Source organism: Micrasema longulum, unplaced genomic scaffold (genome assembly GCF_059751315.1).
Source record: "Micrasema longulum isolate JH-2025_06_02 unplaced genomic scaffold, ASM5975131v1 h1tg001783l, whole genome shotgun sequence".
Lineage (NCBI taxonomy): Eukaryota > Metazoa > Arthropoda > Insecta > Trichoptera > Brachycentridae > Micrasema > Micrasema longulum.
In genome coordinates this window covers 354566-371022 of record NW_028278958.1, presented here as the reverse complement: position 1 = coordinate 371022, position 16457 = coordinate 354566, and the positions used below count along the sequence as shown (strand labels likewise).

Sequence of the window (16457 nt, the reverse complement as noted above, 5' to 3'; positions counted from 1 at the left end):
CATAGTTCGTACGAACTGCTGGCACATGAAATAGAGAGCTCGACGTGTGACGGGTGCGGTAGCCGGGGACATTTAATGATAACTCTGACAAAAGAGCCGGACTATCAAGGCGTCCACTGAATATGTCATGAAGCACCCCCATGTCCAACAGTAGACGGCGATCTTCTAAAGTAAACAAGTGGTGTTTTTTGCAGGAAGACATATAATTGAGATCGGTATACCTGCATCTCCAGTTAAGATGTCTAAGAAATGTCCATTGAATTTTCTCAAACTTTTCTTTATGTGTGACATATTGTGGAAAAAAATGTGGAAGAAATCGGAAAACTAGTGTCTGAAATGAAATATCTTTAATCAGAAATAATAAGTTCAACCCCAAAAAAACAAGTTACGAACTTCCACGAGATTTGGCAGCCACTGGGGTGATGATACATGACTAACAGTACGAAGAAGACTCGTTGAATCTGGAAGAAAAACAATTCGACCACAGAAGAAACAACTCCTGACGTCAAGTATGATGAAGCAAGGGCTCATTTGGGCTAGAAAATATACCAAATGGACTGTAGAAGACTGAAAGAAGGTGCTGTTTTCAGATGAGACCCACTTTTTCGTGCAGGGATATCTCACAAAATTTGTTAGAAAAATTGGGGATGAAAAACTAACTGTGGCTCATATTGACCAAGCAAATGGTGAAGTATCCTGTGAGGAAGATGTTTTGGGGTTGCTTTTCGTATATGGGGACTAGATCTTTGATACCAATAGAAGGAATGAAAGCTTAAGGCCTAAAGTATAAATCTTTATTGGAGCAGCACTTGAGTACAGAACTGAGTAAATGTTGTCCTAAAGGTGTTGCTGTATTTCAATAGAACTCAGCTCCTTGTCACGAATCGAAGTTTATGCTTAAGTATATCAATGATAAAAAATAACTCTAAAAAAATAAAATGTAATAATTGTAAACTCAAAATGTGATAGCCCTGAACTGTTATCTCTCATCAACTTCGGGGTGCCTGGAAGAATTACTGGACGGGTGCCAACGTTTTATAGCAACAATTCACGGACAGTGTATACTTGTTATGTTGAATGAAATAGACTCAAGGAACTCGGCAATAGTTTTTTTTACGTATCGGATCTATTCAGTTTAGGATGTTGTTCTTATAGATCAAACCAATTGAACTTTTGATGGTGAATGATAATTAAACCTTTCGTATAATTGTTATATAAAACATTACTTTCTGATTTTCTTGTTTTATTAATCCTTTTAAATATTTTATTATCTAATTTAATATAAACTTTTGTGTGCTATATAATTTTTAGGTTTAATTTTTGTTTCTAAAAAATTAAAAGTAATGTAAGTTTTTTTTTAAAAATAATTAAACCAAATATGTTCGTATGACGAAGAGACGAGTACGTCTCAAAACCGGTAAGTGATTATATACAAATATTTAATTACATTTATCAAAATGTTTGGCCACAAAGTTAATGCTTTGAATATTAATAACAAATTTATATGATTGATACAGTTTTATCTATGACATTGATTTTTTAAATAAATTATTGTATTGAAATTTATGAATGATAGGGTATCAAATATAATAAACAATTATTTAAATTATCATTATTTGTAAGCAAAATGTATAATATATGATATTATGACAAGTATGCGCGGTGGATCAAAATTCTTGGGATTCTACTGAATTTTACTATCAGAATAGTGTTTTTTGTTATTAGGTGATTTTTGATTTTATTTCGGAGTTCCTTGCTTCAATCAATACCACCTGATCGAGGCATAGAAGTGAACTAACTCTAAAGTTGTGCAACTTGGAGTATGCTGACGATGCAATACTTTTTGAAAAGTCTGTTAGTGATTTTCAGGAAATCGTTGACAAACTGCATGAAAACTCTACTCGTCTGGGTCCTTGGTATCAATACCAAAAAGACTCAGATTATGTGCAACAAATCCTGTCCTGACCCTGATCAGCCTCTCTATAAGAATAGACAGAGGATCGAGAAAGCTGACAGCTTTAAATACTTGGGAGTTCACATAACTAAGGATGGTGGCATGCACAAAGAGCTCGCAATTCGCCAAGGAATTGCTGAAGCAACTTTTAACATGATGGGTATTGTCTGAAACTCTTGTTTATACTCGGTCAAAACAAAATGCCGATTATTCAACTCTTGTTTAATACACAGTACTCCTATTTGGGTACGAATCTTGGCACCTTACCAAAGCTCAAAACACCAAACTTCTGAGTTTTGAGAGTAAGTGCTTAAGGAGAATATACGTCATAAGGTGGTTTGATTACATTACTTGTTATTATTTTTAATATATTAATCCACCTGGCCCGTGAAGAAGTATAGAAATGGAAAAAATAAGATTTTCAGGCGTTGCCTAGTGTGTAGGTGAAATAATTCAATTAGGTGAATCTCACCCACGTGAATAAAGGTTTCAGCTCCTTAACGTCACAAACATCAACAGATAAAAGTATTGAAGGAATATAGATGTTTAAATATGGGCAGAATGGTGTGTCTTACACAGTGTGTAAAGTGGTCATCTCTGTTGTAATAGGTTCATTGTGATTATTATTACTTTTTTTTAATAAAACTTTTTTACATAAGCATTTTTTTTAACATTCATTCAATTTCCGCCAACCAGCAAAAGCATTTTTTTGCATGGATTATACCAATGTCGTATGTTTTTTTTATTGTTTGTGAACCATAATAAATTAATTACAATAAATAAATAAAAACACGCAATATTTTAATCATTTGGCCAGTTAAAGTGAAAAAAACATAAGTTAAAATATATTTTTTAATGTTCGTATGTTTTGATCCACCGTGTTTCGGTACAAGATAAGTAAAATTTAAAAGAAGAATTATCGTTCCATTGACGTCAAGAATATTTTGAATTATGTATTGAGTGAATATCTTCCCGCGTTTTCTGAAAACTAAGGATTTTTTGTATCGAAATATGCAAACATGTTTTTATTTTATCTATGATGGTCTGTTTAAAGAAATATAGTGACAAATTAACTTTTAAAAACCCCTAGAGTTGTAAAAATATACCCGCATTATAAGGTCAAGTCATATTATGGCTCGCCTGGTTAGTGTAATCATCACGTGGTTTTTTTTACTCCGCGTTCCTTGCTCAATTTAATTTTAAAATATTTCTCCTTCACATTTTTAAAAGGCTTCCGTTATTATTTATTTAAATTTTTATTCCAGTAAAATGGCTATAAAGTGCAGAGCCAATTCTACCATATAAACATGAACATAAATATAAATATAAACAAAAATATAACAACAAACATAAATATAACAATAAACATAAATATAAACATAAAATAAAATTTTATATTGCAGCACTTATGGTTGTCTTAACATATCGCGCCATCGCTTGAACAATTGGTGATTGGATCCACTCTGCAGTGGCTTAGAGAATTTCGTTATTAGACTTTTTTAGGCGTTCCCATAGGCTCCAGGCTCTTTGGCGAAGCAGGGCAGCGAAGGTGTTTATTCGTCCAGCTGTAAACATTTCAGAGGCACTGCAGTACCTAGGCAATCCGAATAATTGTCGGTATGAGTTGTTATACGTGATCCTTAATTTATTCCACGCTCCTTGCGTATAGTTGTTCCAAAGTTCCGCTGTATACATGGACGTCAAATACGAAGTAAATATGATTTTCTTCACTTCGTTACTGCATTGAAAGAAGCGTCTCGCTAGCATAGAGGCCCTGACATTAATGGCATTGTACAAGTGACCACTTCAAAGCAATCATTAACTCCAATTAATCCCAGTTCAAGCCAAAAATGCTTGCTTGAACATGAAGATATAGTGCGATTGGTGTACCAATGCAGTTCACTATGCACCATTAGGTTCGAAAAGAGACTAGTGATGATGATAATTATAACAATTATGATTATATTATATTATATTCTTCTGCAGCCTTATTCTCTCCACTGCTGGATGGCGGATGGCGGCGTCTTTCAAACGTCTCTATTCCTTCCTTTCACCTGCTTTCATCATCCACGTTTTACCGGCAATAGAGGCATTGTCGTCGACCTATCTTTTCTGTGGCCTTCCAACACTTCTTTTATTTGCCCATGGTCTCCACTTTATTATTCTGGATGTCCTGCCATCATTTTGTCTCGCCGAGTGCCCTGCCTACTGCCATTTCAATTTCGCTGTACGATCCATGATATCCACGACTCCAGTTTGGCGCCTTATTTCTTCATTTCTTATTCTGTCTCTTAGACATACACCGAGCATCTGTCTTTCCATGGATCGTTGCGTGCATTTTAATTTCTGGCTACTTTTTTGTGTTATAGACATGGTTTCTAGTCCGTATGTTGTCTCCGGCAATATGCACGATTCATATACTTGTCTTTTCAAGCATATAGGGACTTGTTTATTTTCACAAATATATTTAAGTTTGCCGAAAGCAGCCCAACTTTGTCCTATTCTTTTTGGTAACTCTACAATCTGATAATCTTTACCAAGTTTGACTTTTATTTATATAATTATAATAATTGAGTATTTCTTACATTTTAATGGCAGATTTCATATTTTATCGGGTTTAAATAAGTTCATTTATCTAGAAATTTCTAGATAATTCTAGAAAGAAACAAACCATTTAACTAGTTTTCATAGATTTATCTTCTTAATCAAACATTTATTTGTTACTATTCAATTAAATTTGTCCTTCACGACAGGATTTTATTATGAAATATCTCGATAGTTAATATAAATATTACCACATTCAAAAAAAAAATATCAAGTAAACCACTTAAGAAAAAAAATATATGACATATTGAGATATAAAAAATATATTGTCGGCAAGGGTAACCCCCCCCACCCCACCCCAGTGAGGTCACATTATTTTTTTAATTAATTATAGTTAATAATGTGAAAAAAATTAACAAATATTAACAAACAAGCGGACCCGACAGACGTTGTCCTGCCCGAACGTTAGTTTGCCTGCAATTAACTGGTTGAACAAACATTTTTTTCGTAATTAATTACACACGTTTTTTATTTTAGACTTTTTAAAGCTATTTATATATTCGTAATAAGGGTTTATTTTTTCTTTTATCTCCACGTGTGATTGGCTAAGAGGCCTCATCGTGCTCAAATCAAAATCGTGCAAAATCACTACTCTAGTGCCACAATCTATGGAGAAAATACGGGAATGCGTGTTGATGAAGAAAAATCAGACAGCGTTTTACCCTGAGCCTTCTAAAATTATGACACTCAACTCATGCCCAACGCGAATTTAGTCATTCTTTAATCGCCAGCCGTGTTTTGATGTGAGTTTGACATTATTTTATTCGAACCCAAAATAAATTACGAAAATGACAAAATATATCGTTTTAAATTTGTATATTTCATTACATTACATATTTTTTTTAGACGAAATATTCCCAATCAGCAATAGTGCTGGTCTATAATTTATTATGACACAATAGTTTCAATAAAAAGTCGATAATTTAACATTACATATCACTAACACGGGCTGTAAGAACTGTTTTGTTTGGGTATTTTTTAAGAACGTTTATGTTTTGTATATTTTTTAGGCTATTAGAAAGTGCATTGTAGAACTTTATTGCTAAATATACAAAACTGTTTTTTTCTGTTGGTTCTAGGTTGATCGCAAGTTAAATTGTTTGACGCTCTTGTATTTCTTGTTTATATGCAATATATTCAAATGTAATTTAATATTTGTCTCAAAATGAAAAGAAAAATACTTGATTGTGTCGTGAAAGCGAGCAAAAACTATTCGAACCAAAGGAAAAAGACTTTTCATTGAAAATAAGGTACTTAGGTACTCGTTGATGATTGAATTCCAAAACAAAAAGCTATTGATATTTAAATATTGAATTTAAGTAGGCACTTCGGTACTTGTTTAGGGTTGAATTCCGATTTAAAAAAATATTTATATTCCCGAACATTGGCTTACCTGTCATTAACTGGTTTTGCAAACGTTATTTCGTAAAAAAGAACACACGTTATTTATTATTCCCTTTTTTGAGCTCATTATATATTCGTAATAAGGGTTAGTTTTTCGTTTCAACTCCTCATATGATTGGCTAAGAGGCTTCGTTGTGCTCAAATCAAAAACGTGCAAAAATCACTATTTTAGTGCCATAATCCATGTAGATAATACGGGAATACGTGTTAATGAAGAAAACTCAGACATCGTTTTACCCCGAACCTTCTAATGTTATGACACTCAACTCTTGACCAACGCGTATTTAGTCATTCTTTAATCGTCAGCCGTGTTTTGACGTGACTTTGACATTTAATTCGAAACCAAAAAACTAAGATGGACCAGATCTTGTCTTGAGGTAGTATTTTTTTTTGTTAGGGCTTTAATTTTATAACGTTGTATTTCATTTCATTTGTACCTGTATTTAGTAAAAGAAAATGTGTTTGTGTTTGGAATGGACTATATAAGTCCGTCAATAAATAAATAATAATAAAAGAAAAATGGCTGTATCGCGAAAGCGTGCAAAAACTTGGATAAAAGGAAAACTACTTTTCATTGATATGTAGGTACCTAAGTTTTTTTTATTGAATTCCAAAACTAAACATTTTTAATATTCAAATATTGAATTTAATTACATAGGTAGGTACCTTGGTACTTGTTTGTGGTTGAATTCCAAAGCATGAAATAATATTTTTTTAAATAAAGAATTATTTTTGCAAATGTCAAACTCTTCGCTACTTACCGGCAGCGGTGCATTCTGTGTAAGAATCCGTTTTTCAAAAATGTCTCGAGTGTCGGTTATTTTTTTTAAACATTACTAAAAATCCATTAAAAATATGTTAGCATGTAGAAAATAAGAAATTAATCAATTCAGTTTCCATTGAAAATAATTTATGTTTGTAAACGTTAAAATACAAACTATTTCATTTACAAAAAAAATCAACATTCTCCATTTTTTTTGGAATATGCATTTCAGTCGAATGCGACCATGGAAAATCGATGAAAACACATATATGCTTGTAACTTTTTTTCTACTCAACATATTGAAGATGTTGTTGTTTGTAAACCTTAAGGACGTAAATTAGAACATTTTACAAAAAACCGCACGTAAATCTGTCAAGCTATTTTCGAGTTTTTGCGAGACACAACACGGCGATTCATTTTTATATGCATAGATAGATAGATAGATAGATTACAACAGGAATGAAGAATACCTTAAATGAGGCAATATAGAAGTCTAGGCATCTACAGGGCTTATGACCTGTCAATGGCTGGTTTAAGTGGCCACTTTCCACACTGTGTAACATTCACCATTCTGCCTATATTTGAACATCTATATTCCTTCAATTCTTTCATCTGTTGATGTTTGTGAAGTTAAAGAGCTGAAACCTTTATTTATGCGGGTGAGATTCTATATTACCTTCTATTAAATGTTCTTCATCTCTGTTGTAAAATGTTAATATAAACAGCTCCCCAAGGAGTTAAATCCAGTCCTGGTCTACAAAAATTTGGACAAACTCAAAATATTGTTAATACTATTGTGATTGAAGTAAGTAAAACTTTTTTTAACTCTTGTGTGGCTGTGATGTCACACTAGTCGACACAGGACACAAGATTTAATATATCTCTCTTATTTTTAAAAACCATAAACTAGTATTTTTTTGTAATCTTCAAATGGACATTTTCACACCGGATTTGGAAAATAAAATTTGTATAATTATGCTGGATGTTAATACTAAAAAAATCTTTGCTACGCGAAGAATGAATGTCCGCTAATTCAACAACACATTTTTATAAGAGAGAGCACGAAGACAGAACTCATAATAAGGAAGACAGAGACGCTGTTCTGTGGCGGGTGTTGGGTAAAACAGATTCAGTCTTCAGTCGGTTTATGACTGTGATGGGGGACGCACGCGCGCAATATGAGAAGCGTATTTATGATTTTTATTTTATTTTCCTACAACAGGGCAAAATTATATCTTTATTTGCATAAATTATGGAAAAAGAATTATTAAACAGTACGCCAATATTTTTTTTATTTTTTTAATGCCTGAATTTTAGAGTATTCCGTCTTTTACTAGTGGTAACACGATGTTACACCACCGCGCGCAAAGGAATTATTTACCACAGTCTTTTAAGAGTTAAGCTCTCTCCCGGTGAAAGATAGCTTCTTTGATTCAGCAATATCTAAAAAAATCACTAAGAAGGTGATATTGTCGCGACATATCAAAGAGGTACCCATTTAATAAAAGTAAGTTAAGTGATAATAGATTTGATAGAGATAGATTTGATAGAGATCATATTAAAAAAAAAACCTACATATGACTCGCACGACAGCAGGGAACGTTCACAGAAAAAAGTATTTGGGCAATGATCTTAATTTAAATTTAATGCAACAGAAAGGCTAAACATTTTTGAGAAGGGAATATGGGAGTCTAGGCATTTACAGGACTTATGAACTGTCGTTGACTGTTTTAAGTGGCCACTTTACACACTGTGTAAAATTCACCATTATACATTCCACCAGTATTTTATAAATACTAAATACTGAAACGCATTAAAATACCATAATATCATCTCATTAGTTAACACAAAAAAAACTTTGATAATGATCCTTAAGATAAAAATAACTTTATTTAATTTACTTCCATTTTAAATTGTTTCTATTCACTCATATCAAATACACACTTACCCTGTCCTTAAACCTACCCTCACACCTATAAACAATCACACACATATTCACATACTTACCAAAACCACACTCCACTTTTTTACACACGCATCCTCACACACAAAAAAAAACTCGCACACATGCACTTCTATAAATTATATTTAACTGAACTGGATTTTTATAATTGTATTTATGTGGAAAACTGATTTGGCTTTATTTTATGTTTTTTTTTTATAATGTTGTGTATATTTTTTTGTATTGCTGTTGTTTTTCTTAATAAACAAAATAAAAAAATAAATAATAAAATAATTTAATCTATTCTTACCTCTGTTTTGTATAAATGCATTGAACTCCTTAATAAATATACCAGTCTCGAAGATGTCGCTAAAGCGATGAAACCGCTCACTGGATATTCCAAATTTGTGGATTAAAGTATCACTCGTCTTTTATTTATAAAGCTTTTTTTTTTTAAAAGAAATATTTGAGTTTTTGTTATTTACTCAAATATTTCATCTTTCAGACCATTTCCTAAACGTCGTAAATGACTTGTGCTGGAAGAATGGAAATCGAGTTGTGGTAGAGTGGTATTTGAACCTCGGACCTTTGGCCTGTGAGTCCACAATACTACTACGGGACCACAATCCACTTTTTTAAATGGGTCCTCAGTTTGGTCTCCTTATTATGTTACCCATATAAACAGTATGTAGAAGGTCTAATACACGATTTATAAATTTCAAATTAAACATTCCAATGTTTAATGAAGCAGGTAAAATTAATATGTATTAGTGATAGAAGGAAAATTTCAGATTTAGTGCTGCTTTTCAAGTTATTCAATAATGTTCTTGATAGTCCCGAACTTTTAAATTGTGTGAATTTTTATGTGAGACAGCGTGGGACGGGACGAAATACTTCTTTTGCTGTTGATTTGCATAGGTCAAACTATGCCAAATACTCACCTATTCCACGGTTCCACAAATTAGCAAACAAACATGGAAACTTAGATTTATTTCATTTATTTTTATACTAGTTAAAATCATTCATTTTGAGTAATTTTCGGTAGTTTTCAAGAGTGTGCAACGCCTTGGATGAACATGTTAAGTTCCGTAAAACAAAAGCCATTTTCAAGAGAAGTGTACTAGTTTGGATTTTGTCTAAGGGAAAGAGACCATTGCAGGACACTGCTCCGAGACATTGCATAGATTTATATACGAATAATCGTGTTTTAATCCAGATGTTTATTTAAATTTATTTATTTATTTATTTAGTATTTCACCGTTTTAAAATGTACAGAGTTTATTTGTTTCAGGTCCCGACTAGCTAGGAAATTCCTGTGTTTAGGAAGGACCTTATTTTATTCATGTGTTTTTTTTATTTTTAATTTCATTAAATGATGCTTAATAAATTCAAAGAATAATAATAACATTATAAAAAATCAATATAAATTTAAATTAGAAAACATGCAAGTAATAATAATAAAAATTGAATCATAAAAATAGATTAGAAAATATGCCATTAATAGTAAATAAATGAGACACAATTATTATAAATTATAAAACATACCGATAATAATAAAAATTGAACCACAAATACACATTATAATATATAAAATGAGTAATTAAGAAATTAAACAAAAATATAAATTGGAAAACTTACCGATAATAATAAAAATTGAAGAACAAAAATAAATTACAAAATATACCATTTATAATTTTTTTTTTTTCAAATAAGATACGGTAAAATACTAGTTTTAAAAAGAAAAAAAAAACATATGTAAATGAATAAACATAAAAAGTAAAAATGAAATATACATAAAAACAATAAGAGATTTTTTTCAATTAAAAGCAACACATTTTTTTTTTTATATGTTACTCTATATATAAATACTCGTATATGTTTATGTAATAATTGTTATTTGTGTATTATTGAACAATATGCATGCTTCCACTTTTCATTATGTTGTATCCCAAGTCAACACAGGTCTTTTGGCCTTGTGGAGTTAGGGATAGGTTTTTTTTTATTTTATTATATGCATCTTTGTATAAATTAATGAATTGACTGTTTAGAGCATTATAGTATTTAAATTAAGTAATAAATATTAGAATAGAAACGATGTCTAATACCTACACTAAATGGCGTTTCAACATGGACAAAAAAGTATGGTTTACTTCTAAACCCATCTAAAACACAAATTATGTTCGCGGGTAGTCAAAGATCGCTTGATGAGTTAGACGTGTCTTCACTTAATCCTCTTAATGTCAATAGTACTAATATCAAATACAGGAAATCTATAAAAAATCTAGGAGTGCTAATGGATGAACATCTATGCTGGCGAGCTCATGCTAATGAATTAAGCCGCAAAATATTCTTCAGTCTACACTCACTAGAAGGTTTAAAAATTCTTACCCATTAATACTAAATGCACCCTTGTACAAGCATTACTACTACCCATTCTAGATTACGCTGATGTTTCCATGACTGATTTATGCTGTACACAACTCGATAAACTTGAACGACTTCAGAATACATGCATTAGTCTAAGGAAATATGACCACATTTCTGATTATCGTAGGCAACTGAAATGGCTAAAGGATATCTCTTCCTCTCACTTCTGTTCAGTCTCCTTCATAGTCCTAACGCTCCTATATACTTGCGTGATAAACTTTAACGCTTATCAGTCATCGTTTACCCCTTCGTTCTAATTCTCAAATCACCCTCTTATTACCTATCCACAATTTCTCTTTCTTCTCTAACTCATATAGTGTTCATGCGGCTCGACTGTGGAATCATCTCCCATCCACCATCAAAGATATCTACTGTATCTCTGTTTAAATCACGTCTGAAGAAACATCTCCTTTCTCTTCCTTAATCTCTCCTCCTTTCCTCTTTCCTCTTTTTTCCTCTATCCCATTGAGTAAAGGTATTGATTTAAGGGAATTTATATACAAAGTCATTTTTTTGTGTTTCGATAGATTATGTTTTGTAACTTGAATTTTAAAATTTAAACTCTTATTTTATTTGTTAGTTGGAAGAAATTGCCATTTGGAAATGACCCCGGCAATGTAAAATTAACATTATGTACACAAAGATAAATAAAACATATAAATAAATAGTTACAAATGTCGACTCACCAAAAATTTATCGCAGAGCGAAGGGCTGATGAAATTTTCACGTTACTTGCAGTTGAAATTTGACGTTATGCACTTTCTATTATTAAATTTCTATTTTGACGATTTGAAAAAGAACTACTATTAGGAAGCGATGTTAAAAAATCTACACACGTTATTTTATCGTACAGTAGTAGAATATATTCTGCCTGTTTTTAACCGGCATTGTAAAAGATTTTCGGAGAAATATCTCTTCTCTCATAGAGCAAAAGAGCGTCGAAAAACGGGGCGGCGTTCAAAAAATCAAAGGGCGCACATGTTGGACATTTTCAAACAGCAAAAATATTTAAAACAAAACAGTGTTGGTCTCTTGAAGAGTAATCAGCTGAGACTGGCTTTGATAGTAATGCGAGAGACACAATATTCAAAGTTTGGCAAAATAATGTAAACAATCTGCCGCTTATTTTAGAAAAGTTAAGGAATAAAAATACGACGGTGATTCAACGAGATAGCTGTGTATTAGAATCTAGTGTTTTCGTTCGCTGCTGAATTTAAACTGATTCAAATAAAGTCGAGTAACTTATGACAGATGCCTTTGGTGATTGAAGAACGGGTCTGTAGCAAGAACGGAAGAGATCGATTAATATTCAGGAACTAGTCTATTTTTAACCGGTTATTTTTTGTACGTCACCTTTGCATGACGGTCATAGTCAAATCCTTATCTGCATCCAATAATGCATAGGGCACTGAATTATTAAACAAAATTCTGTTCTTCTGTTACATGAAGGTAAGGTGATCAGTATTACATTTCAGGTGCCAGCCAGTCAGGGGATTTAAAATATTTCAGTGAAATTTATTCACAAGTAATTCAAATAGATCAAGTTTAAGAAGGAATCGTGTCTTAGAAATACCACATTGTAAAACGAGGCTAGCTCGGAAACATTTTTAATTCCTTTTTTACTGATAATATTTCATTGATCCCAAATTTTCAAAATTTTCCTTCTTTTAAAAAACACGCACTATCCTAGATTCAAACTAAAGATATGAACTCCATTTTTATATGATATATTTTGTTGCCCTAAATGAGGAATATTTTTATGCTTTTTTCATAGTTTTATTTCCTTTTTTTATAACTGTAAAAAAAATACCTTAGAATCTTTTACAGAATATTTTATTTTTTAGAGAGAAAGATGTTAAACAAAAATATTAAAACTGTCTATTTATTACAACAAACAAACAAACAAACCATCACGCCGTTTTCTGTAGGAGTAGGCAGATAGGATAGAACGCCATATCACTATATCTTGGTGTACAGACCTCGCTTCCTCTACATTCATACATCTTCTCGTGCACGCACGCCGATTATTCCTACTCTTGACATGTCCATCTTCAAGTGTTTGATGGTTATGTATTTCATTGCTATGTAATTATCCTTTATCAAAAAAGCACCCCTCTCTTCCTGTCGGTTTCGCTCAAACTAAAAAAAATGGTCGGCCTCGTGGCGGAATGGTCAGCGCGTTTGCATATTGTGCAAGAGGTCTCGGGTTCGAATCCCGACATGTTTGATTTGGAATATTTATTTTAATGAGTGTTTTCACACTAGAATAAATCATAGTCCCTGGACTGGTACCTGAAGCGTAAGACTGGTCGTCTTACCCTTATGTAACAAAAATGCTCAATTTACGCTGTGATTGGTGTTCCAATGCACTGCCCTATGCACCATTAGATGCCGAAAAGAAATATGAAAAAAACATGATTTTTTTGCCAATAAACGAATCACTTTTTAAATATTTCATGAACCGATTTTAATTCAATTTAACTCTACTGCTTTCGTTGCCCCTTTCACTGTGAGTTTGGCAAGTTACATGAAGGGGTTATGTCGAATATTGGGACAAGTAAAATTCCATATTCTGACTCGTAGATTGAGAAACAATGAAGTACTGTTCATCGATCAGCATATAACAAACTATGGCCTTAATTCTCCAATGACCCGTCTTTGTCGTATTGTCAACTCATGACAAGATCTGGACATTTTTGGTTTAAGTTTACAAGGATTTAAACGAGCTCTAAATAAATACTCCAGATCTTGTCTCGATGTCCCTTATGTTTGTCATCGCTTATTTTCTTTTTTTTTAAATTAATATTTTGAACTACTCTTGAATTGTAATACTGAAACTAGTAAAAAAATAATATTAAAATAAAAACAATATTTTTTAATTTTGAATTCCCGCAAAAACAGTCTTGCCGTTGACCACGCCCCTTATACGTCACGATTAATGTTTATTTGTTCACGTCCATCCAAATTTGTTTAGCGCATTATCACTAATCTTGTCGTCACAATTACCAAACCCAAACATGTTGCGTTTTTCTAGCGACGTATTTTTATTAAATTTATTTTTGTATGAAAACATTTCTCCACAATATCCATATTTATTTGAAAAATACAAATAATTATTTTTTATCTATTTCATATATTTTTATCGATATTCGCAGTATGTGATATTTCCCTATTTAGAACAATAAGACAAATAAAAAATAAAGATAAAATATCGAATCACTTCTCTACAATACCGCAGAGTGTGTGCGGACCAACTACTGCTTCACAAAATTATGACAGGAATAGTTGACTGTACAGAACTACTTAGTTTAATAACAATACATGTGCCAGCCAGGATTTGTAGACGGTATCACCTGTTTCATGTACCAATAATTAAAACATCGTATGTTAAAAATGCTTTTTTTCGTATGACTTTTTCAGTGTACAATACAATATTTAAAGATATAGATTACACAAAAATCACTCTGTTAGATTTAAAATTTACACTAAAAATGCATTATGTAACTTGGTAGACATTATAATAATAAATATGTACATCTCCCGTCCCCTCCTTATCCTCTCTTCAAACATCCTTGTCCTTATTTCGCCCAATTTACAATAACTTGCAGTTCTTAAAAAAAATATTTAAAAATTCTTTGATTATTGAAAAAGATTTACGAGTACATGAAAATAACATGTTTATATGTTTAAACTTATATGTATTTATTTGATATGTAATATATTTTCTTTACTTTATTATTATCGGTATGTTTTATAATTTATAATAATTGTGTCTCATTTATTTACTATTAATGGCATATTTTCTAATCTATTTTTATGATTAAATTTTTATTATTATTACTTGCATGTTTTCTAATTTAAATTTTTATTGATTTTTTACAATGTTATTATTATTCTTTGAATTTATTAAGCATCGTTTAATGAAATTAAAAATAAAAAAAAACACATGAATAAAATAAGGTCCTTCCTAAACACAGGAATTTCCTAGCTAGTCGGGACCTGAAACAAATAAACTCTGTACATTTTAAAACTGTGAAATGCTAAATAAATAAAATAAAATAAAATAAAATAAACTAACTTTGTATACTTTGTGGAAATCTGTTATTAGTTCTGAGTTTATACACTATATCTGTTTACTATCAATATGTATGTAGAACTGTTGATTTCCCAAATAAAATTAAATAAAATCTGAACAGATTTTCAAATTCAGAACCGATTGTCTCCGAACCGGTTACAAAATGTGAACGAATATTGTATTCGATTCGAAGTCAGCGATTCGGTTCTCACTTGAGACTCGTGAGAAAACGATTAGGGACAGATAAGGAATTAGATAAGAGGGTAGTGTGAATAGGGAGTCAGTTAGAGTTAGTAATTAGCTACTCTGGCATTCCAAAGATAGCTCAAATGTTGAACACGTGTGAACGGCACCCATTAGCGAGTGATTAATGTGGAAGTTTTTTTGCTTCACGCTGATATTTTTGCACAGAGGTGTCCAAACTATAACAAAATTCTAATGTATGAAGCCTGTGTAAAAACCAAAATATGTTATACGCGACTACTATGGGGAACAGGATATCAAAATGACATAAACATACTACAAAGACAACAAAATAAAATATTAAAGTTAGTATATGACACACGTGCGTTTCCAGAAACTATCTAGCAGCCAGCGGGCCACATGGTGACGGTATCTACCTACTGTCTACAAAAGCTTCTCTCCGGACATCTATTTCCCGTTGTTAAACATGGAGTTGTAACAGTGTTTGATGTATTTAGTTTTTTATTGCTTACTTCTTGGCATGAACACTTGACCAATTTACTACCATTTTTTATAAATGTATTGATATCATTCTAACTTTGTCTGAGTCTTTTGTTTAGTTTTGTCTGGTAGTTTATTGTATAATTTCAGTCCCTGGATCATTAGTCTTGATTGTCCTTGTCTTGTTTTAGAAAGTTGCATATGGTATTTGTCTGATATTCTCGTATATGTCCATGTTGACTACAATTTTTTACAAGTTTAAGTTCTTCGTCTACAATTACATTAGTGGCTAATTTATGGATAAATTTAAATGATTCTAGTTGAAAGAGTTCAGTTATATTTAATTGCTTAGTTTGTTTAAAAAGTTCTCTAGTTGCAGTTAGATAGGAAATATATATATATAAATAAAGTTGGATAATTTATATAGCGCCATGTTTGTGAAAATCACCTCAAGGGCGCTGTACAATTAATAAATATCCCAGTGCGTCTTGCAGCTACAGAGCGCATGGACGGTTGGGATTCTAGTTCCTCGTTTTCAATTAAGATCAATCAAAAATTATAAAAGATAGGAGCTAGATTACAGGACGTCTTGCAGCTACAGAGC

At 31.8% G+C, this 16457-nt stretch overlaps 1 protein-coding gene across 2 annotated transcripts in view; it reads right to left on the bottom strand.

Annotated features, from left to right (window-relative positions):
* Positions 1–16457, bottom strand: part of ImpL2 (Ecdysone-inducible gene L2) — a 79999-nt gene that overhangs the window by 47449 nt on the left and 16093 nt on the right. Inside the window, exon 1 of one of the 2 annotated variants that reach the window (XM_088237787.1) lies at positions 11781–12314. The exons of the other annotated variant lie outside the window; for it this stretch is intronic. The gene's annotated coding sequence lies outside the window, so the exon portion shown is untranslated. Of the gene's footprint in view, positions 1–11780; positions 12315–16457 lie in introns of those variants that run through there. 2 annotated transcript variants of the gene reach the window in all.